At 43.1% G+C, this 7,870-nt stretch overlaps 1 long non-coding RNA gene across 2 annotated transcripts in view; it reads left to right on the forward strand.

Annotated features, from left to right (window-relative positions):
• The window catches only part of LOC125630294 (uncharacterized), a 53,559-nt gene extending 47,562 nt beyond the window's left edge, over window positions 1–5,997 (forward strand). For both annotated transcript variants that reach the window (XR_012666495.1, XR_012666498.1), the window contains exon 4: window positions 5,408–5,997. This is a non-coding gene — a long non-coding RNA (uncharacterized LOC125630294). The remainder of the gene's footprint in view (window positions 1–5,407) is intronic.
• Window positions 5,998–7,870: the final 1,873 nt, after the last annotated feature.

The raw sequence follows: 7,870 nt of genomic DNA on the forward strand, positions 1-7,870 counted from the left end.
TGAAACCTGACCTTAAAAACTTCTAAGGAAGGGGATTCCACCACCTCCCTAGGTAACGCATTCCAGTGTTTCACCATCCTCCTAGTGAAAGTTTTTCCTAGTCCAACACTCTTCAGACCACCATGGATACCTTGGAAGAAACTGAGGCAGAGATCCCTGCCATGAACAGCGAGGAGGAGGGTGGGGAGACACACTGGGGACTCCAGCCATGCCATTAGCCCAGACCTATTACCCACTCCACCACATTCTAGCCCATACTGCCAGCTGAACATGCATTTTTCTTTCAATGCTTCCATTTAAAAATGGCACCTAGCCTCTCCCCTCCCTCCAGTCATGTACTCCTGGTACACGGTAGATTGCAGTGCTGCTACTAGCAGTTCAGGCTTCTGTGCCAGATAAGGACTGGCTATAGAACTTCCAAATACAGTTTTAGCATTCCATCACAATCCCCAAGATAACAAGACTTCATTGATTTATTTGCAAAAAAGATAGAGAGCATGGGTGGTGGGTATAATAGGCCGGAGCCTGCCCTGGTGCAGCTTCAGCTGCCAGACGCCAGTTGCTGGTAACACATACCGCCTCCTCAGCTGCCCTGGAACCTGCATGGCGCATATCAAAAGCTCAGGCTCTTCTTCTGGAAGAGAAGAAGAGCTTTTCCTGCAGGGCGGCTTGGGGTCTGGGGTCTACCCATGGTAAAGAGACAACAAACAGGTAGTGCTTTTTATTTCCCTGTTGGGTAAGGTGGGTGGGAGTCAAAGAGCAATTTGTTTATGTGCATAGGGATGTCCCTTACATCCTCCTGAGAGATCTTGATGAAACTTTCATGGAAGTACTCTGCAATCCTCTCCTTAGGATGGCTGCCTTATTTCTTCCTCCCCCCAGAGATAATTTTCCCAGGCCATTCCACTATAAGTTTGGCTGGCACCATTGCAGTAAAGGGTCCAGTGGCATATCAGCTGAGTCAGCTTCATGATGCCAGTAGCAGCTGAGCTCCCTGTGTCTTGTTACCCTCAGAAGTGAAATAATCAGCTAAAACCACCACTGTCTGTGCCATTATTTAGTGCAATTGCCTTGTATTTGTACTCATGGAATAGGAGCCAAAATGCTATTGTTTTATGCAACCAAAATTCCTTCATACACAGACCCCTGCCCCTGGCAGGCTATACTCACCATGGCTGGGGCTGCAGAGAGGCTTTGTGCTGAGGCACTTCAAAGTTGAAGCGTCTATAAGCATGTCTAATTAAAAGTTATGGGAATAAGGGAAGGGAGTGTAACAGGGCAGGCTCTGTCCCCATCCTCTGATGCCCAGAAACCTCTCAGACTCTCCAGGGAGTGGCACCTCCACATTATTTATTTATATTCCCACCCCCAGCACCAATACACCTGAGATCCAATCTAGTGAGTAAACATCACCAGCATCCCTTCAATTTACCAAAAGCACGTTCAACTGTCTTTCTGCACCTCCTGAGCCAGTAGTTGAATCTTTCCTTGGTGCTGTCAAGGTGTACAGCTTCATGAGCCAGAGAAGCTAGGGGTAGGCTCGGTGGCCGAGCATCTCTAATGGCATTTCAGTATTGCCAATGGCAATCAACTGGTCAGAAAAGAATATCCCAGCTTGCAGCTCTCTGAACAGTCCTATGATCTTAAAGATGTGAGTGTCATGAACCGTCCCTCAATAACCCACACTGATGTCAGTGAAGTGTCCCCGGTGATTCACCAGCGCTTGCATAACCATAGAAAATAGGCCATTCTGTTGATGTACTCTGTGGCAAGGTGGTCTGGTGCCAAAATAGGGATGTGTGTGCCATCTGTCACCCAATGACAGTTCGGGAACCCCATTGCTGCAAATCCATTCACTATGTCCTGCACATTTCTGAGAGTCACAGTCCTGCATAGCAGGAGATGATAAATGGCCCTACATACATCCATGACAATGGCTCCCATAGTGGACTTTTCAACAGCAAAATGATTTCCCATTGACCGGTAGCAATCTGGTGTTGCAAGTTTCCAGAATGTGATTGCCACTCACTTCTCCACTGTCAATGCAGCTCTCATTCTGGTGTCCCTGTGCTGGAGGGCTGGGGTGAACTCACACACAGATCCAGGAATATGGCCTTTTACATTAGCAGCCACTGCTCATCATCCCAAGCCTGCGTTACAATGTAATCCCACCAACAGTCAGTGCTCATTTCTCAGGTCTAGAAGTGGTGCTCCACCTCTGCAGCTGCTCTTTGAATCATAGAAGTGTATCACTGGGAGGGACCTTAATAATTCATCTAGTCCAGTCCCCTGCACGCAAGGCAGGACTACATAACAACTAGACCATTCCTGACAGGTATTTATCTAACCTGTTCTTTAAAACCTCCAATGACAGAGATTCCCCAACCTCCCTAAGCAATTTGTTCCAGTGCTTAACCACCCTGACAGTTAGGAAGGTTTTTCCTAATGTCCAACCTAAACCTGCCTTGCTGCAATTTAAGCCCATTGCTTCTTCTCCTATCCTCAGAGGTTAAGGAGAACAATTTTTTACCCTCCTCATCATAACAGCGTTTAAAGTACTTGAAAACTATTTTCACGTCCCCCTCATTCTTCTCTTCTCCAGACTAAGCAAACCCAATTTTTTCAATTGTTCCTCATAGGTCATGTGTAAATGCCAGCAACAACCTTGAATGGGTTTTTGCTATGTCCCTCAACAAATTGTCCTTGAAGAAATCATTTTGTCCTCCTTGTTGCTGTACTTCCTACAAGCTCTGCAAATACAGGAGAATTGTGCATCCTGTATTTGCAACTTTCACAAAAATAGTGCAGAGCTCTGCTGGCTCAATGCCTATCAGAGATGATGAACTCCAAAAAGTGCCACATAGGCTTTGTGGGATTTTTATGGAATATGGATGGCATGATGGGATGGGAAAAGATGCATGCTGGGAACTTCACAGCTAGCTCCCAGCGATCCCTGGACAAGTCCTTTCTATCCCACAATACAAGGCAAAAATTTTCCAAAATTTCTTGGTGGTTCTTGGCACACTGAGATACCTGCCTGTGGGGCACAGCATTTTGCATTGACACAAGCTCTCCTGATGAGTAAGCACAGTGCTGACTCAAGCAGCCAAGTAAGCACGCACATGAGCGATATACAAACTTCAGCAGCTGTACGCTGACATAAATTGCATTGACCAAAGTTTGTGGTATAGACATGATCTCAGTTACACAGATGTAAATCAAGACGAATGCCATTGGAGTTACACAGATGAAATTAAGATCTGAACCTTACCCTGTGTACAGCAGTTCGTGCTAACATTTCACCCAAGACAGCTATAGGAGATTTTTGCTGCACATCATTCAGCACACGATTCTCCAGTGGAGAGAGAAAGATTTTAGCTCCTCTCTGAAGTCAGTTTATATTCACTGCTCTTATAATTAAGCCATGGTGTTACTTTCCTGAGCTGCAGTGGATTAATAATACAATGGGTTCAGTGAAAGCTGAGAAGTACTTCTCTGTGATGAGTTAGTAAGATGACAGAAGAATGAAAGGCTTAGTGGTCCCGCTTCTCAGCATTGGTTTACATATCTGAAAATAAAACCTTGAGACAGACTGAAGTCAGCTGACTGATGGACATTTATTGTGTCTCCAAAAGCATTTTTACTGCAGGTGTAGTAATAACCAAATTAAGTATATGCAGAAAGGGAGTGAATGTTCTAAGAGCTCTCAGTTCAAGGGCATTCACTGCAAGAACTGTGACTGTGAATACAAGTCTGGAAGAGATCTTTCACTCTTCATGACAAGAGGAAGAACAGCAATGAAATGATGCATATTTCCCACTGAAACTAATTCTGTCTGGACTTTATATTCAGTTTAACAGTAACTGTTCCAAAGTATAGCTGAAGTTCAGATAATCTCTATGAAATACAGTAAGTGTTTGTCATTTATAATTGAACAAAATATACAAATGATTAGGCTACACTGAAGTGTGCTCTGCAATCTGCATATAATAGATCCTGCTAAAAAACTACCTTTGACAGGTTTAGTGAATGGAAGACCAGTAATCTTCATATTAAGAAATTTCTTGGCAAAATTAATATCAAGTTTTATTGATGCTTTTCTACTTCAGCACAAGTATGTGGCTTTTAAGGCCACAATCCTTCAGTTCCTTCTTAAGCAAAACTCCCGCTGAAGTTAGTAGGAGTCTTGATTAGTGAGGACTCAAGGACTGAGCCCATATTAACATATTGGAGGCATGATTAATGTCATGTGAAACAATAAATAATGTGTTCATGAAAATAAATTGGTAATTAATTATACTTAACTTTTTAATATTTTAGTTTTATTCTTCAGTTTTATGGAATATTCTTCAAAATTCAATAAAAGATTCATGAATCATTAGGGAGCTGGCAGACCCCCTCTTAGTAAAAAAAATCTAAACATCTAATATTAATAATTTCTTTTTGTATAGAGCTGGGAATATTACTCTGTCAACGTTTTGATGGCCAGGAAACTGGTTCTATTAGACAGCTTCCTTTTGCATACCAGCAAGAAATAATAGCATATTTTTGTTGGTGCTGTATTAAAATTTGGCTCAAGAGTTTTTAAGAAGGTAACCACAATGTGATGAGCTTTTTGTCTTTCTTTCTAGTTTTAGTAGCACCACCCTGATTTGAATGAAAACTAATAACCGGTGGAAAAGACCAATAGGACTGTAAGATGTTGATAAATTGGAGAGGGTTCAGAAAAAAGCCATCGGAATGATTAAAGGATTAGAAAACATGCCTTATACCAACTGAGTTCTTTGAGTCTATCTATCTAGTTTAATAAATGGAAGGTTAAGGGGTGATTTGATCACAATCTGTAAGTATCTACATGGCAAACAAATATTTAATAATGGGCTCCTCATTCTAGCAAAGCAAGGTATAACATGATTCAATAGCCGGAAGTTAAAGCTAGACAAATTCAAATTGGAAAGGAGATGTAAATTTTTAAGGGTGTGATTAATTAACCATTGGAACAATTTACCAAAGGTCACAGTAGATTCTCCATTACTGACCATTTTCATATCAAGATTGGATGTTTTTCTAAAAGATATGCTCTACAAACTATTTTGGGGAAGTTCTGTGGCCTGTGCTGTACAGGAAGTCAGATAAGACGGTTACAATGGTCCCTTCTGACTTGGACTTTATGAATTACAAGCAGCTCCATGCTGCACATGGAATTTTTGTTTGACAAACTGAAATCCAGTTTTGACAGATCAGCTGTGTGTGGGGAAAACTTCCAGAACTTCAGATTCATGAATCCAGCCCGATGGCAACTGTGCTTCAATGGAGACTGAACATCATGCGACTGGTAATGTATAAATAAAAATAAGGACTTGTCTTTAATAAGATATCTATTTTGGTTTTTAATTCTACTCTGTAGGGAAAGTCACCAGCTAGAAGAAAGAGAGGGGAAGACACTGAGAGGAGATCTCCAACTGGGAACAGGGTCTTTCCCACCTTCAATATCATAAGGACCTTCGTGGGCAGTTAGGACTCCAGCACCCTTGCCAAAGATACCTGTAGAAGATAGCACCATGTAGGCACTAGATTCCCAGTGTCCTATATATAGGACAATCACCTGCCTCAGTTCATATATAAATCAAGCATTGTAAAATAAACTCCAAGGAGGCCCCATTTACATGTGAAAATCAATAGGAAAAAACAGGTCAATGTGGGGACGTGAAATACACGGCAATATGGAAAGACCATGGGAAGACCTTGGGGCCTGCATGCCAGGAAGGAAACCACAGGGAGTAATCCTGACTCTGGGGACAAAAATAATGGATATTGGGGTATAAGAAAAAGGCACAAGGACCCCTCTTTTTACTCTGCACTTGAGGGGGTAACCAGGCATTGCAGTTATACCCATGAAAATAAGATTTTGAATAACCCTAGCTGAAATGCTGCAAGAAAGGGCTTAGCTTTAGACAAAGTTAGCTGGTTAAAATTAAGTCTTAGTCTAGTAGAAGCCTGATATACTTGTGTTTTATTTGTAGCCTGTTGTTCTTATTACTCTTGGTTGCTATCTCTTAAATCTTTCCCTTTCTAAATAAACATATATTTGTTTTTACTATAATCAGATTACAGTGTTGTATTGTCCTATTGGAGCTGATACTCAGTTGAATCAAACAAGCTGGTGTGTGTATACTATTCCCTTGGGAATAGTGAACCTGGAATTACTGTGCGTGTCCAGCGACAGGGGAGGGACACTACAGAGAGATGCTTTCAGAGTGGCTTGGGGACTGGGGTACACCTGTTGTTAACCTGCAAGGCAAAGTAGGGGCTGGCTTAGCTCTGAGGAGAGTGTTTAAGAGATTAAGGGAAAGTCTTGCCTGACTAATCTAACTGCCTTCTATGATGAGATAACTGGTTCTGTGGATGAAGGGAAAGCAGTGGACGTGTTATTCCTCGACTTTAGCAAAGCTTTTGACATGGTCTCCCACAGTATTCTTGTCAGCAAGTTAAAGAAGTATGGGCTGGATGGATGCACTACAAGGTGGGTAGAAAGTTGGCTAGATTGTCAGGCTCAAAGGGTAGTGATCAATGGCTCCATGTCTAGTTGGCAGCCGGTATTTAGCGGAGTGCCCCAAGGGTCGGTCCTGGGGCCGGTTTTGTTCAATATCTTCATAAATGATCTGGAGGATGGTGTGGATTGCACCCTCAGCAAGTTTGCAGAGGACACTAAACTGGGAGGAGAGGTAGATACGCTGGAGGATAGGGATAGGATACAGAGGGCCCTAGACAAATTGGAGGATTGGGCCAAAAGAAATCTGATGAGGTTCAACAAGGACAAGTGCAGAGTCCTGCACTTAGGACGGAAAAATCCCATGCACCGCTACAGACTAGGGACCGAATGGCTAGGCAGCAGTTCTGCAGAGAAGGACCTAGGGGTGACAGTGGACGAGAAGCTGGATATGAGTCAACAGTGTGCCCTTGTTGCCAAAAAGGCCAATGGCATTTTGGGGTGTATAAGTAGGGGCATTGCCAGCAGATGGAGGGATGTGATCGTTCCCCTCTATTCGACATTGGTGAGGCCTCATCTGGAGTGCTGTGTCCAGTTTTGGGCCCCACACTACAAGAAGGATGTGGATAAATTGGAGAGAGTCCAGCGAAGGGCAACAAAAATTATTAGGGATCTGGAACATATGACTTATGAGGAGAGGCTGAGGGACCTGGGATTGTTTAGTCTACGGAAGAGAAGAATGAGGGGGGATTTGATAGCTGCTTTTAACTACCTGAAAGGTGGATCCAAAGGGGATGGATCTAGACTATTCTCAGTGATAGCAGATGACAGGACAAGGAGTAATGGTCTCAAGTTGCAGTGGGGGAGATTTAGGTTGGATATTAGGAAAAACTTTTTCACTAGGAGGGTGGTGAAACACTGGAATGCGTTACCTAGGGAGGTGGTGGAATCCCCTTCCTTAGAAGTTTTTAAGGTCAGGCTTGACAAAGCCCTGGCTGGGATGATTTAGTTGGGATTGGTCCTGCTCTGGGCAGGGGGTTGGACTAGATGACCTCCAGAGGTCCCTTCCAACTCTGATATTCTATGATTCTGTGATTCTAAGGGCTGGCAGCTTGAGGGAGCTGACATCCAGCTACCACAAGAAAGCCTCCCTCATGCCGGAGGCAGGAGTGTAACAAGTCCTGTGTACCCTGAGAAAGCCTCACATAAATATTCCTAGTTTTTAAACCTTTCCTCATAGGTCAGGTTTTCTAAACCTTTTATCATTTTTGTTGCTCTCCTCCAGACTTGCTCCAGTTTGTTCACATCTTTTTTATATTCAATTTGTGATCCACTATAACCCCCAAATCCTTTTCAGCAGTACTGCCACCGAGGCAGTTA

This window comes from Caretta caretta, chromosome 1 (assembly GCF_965140235.1).
Source record: "Caretta caretta isolate rCarCar2 chromosome 1, rCarCar1.hap1, whole genome shotgun sequence".
Taxonomy (NCBI): Eukaryota; Metazoa; Chordata; order Testudines; family Cheloniidae; genus Caretta; species Caretta caretta.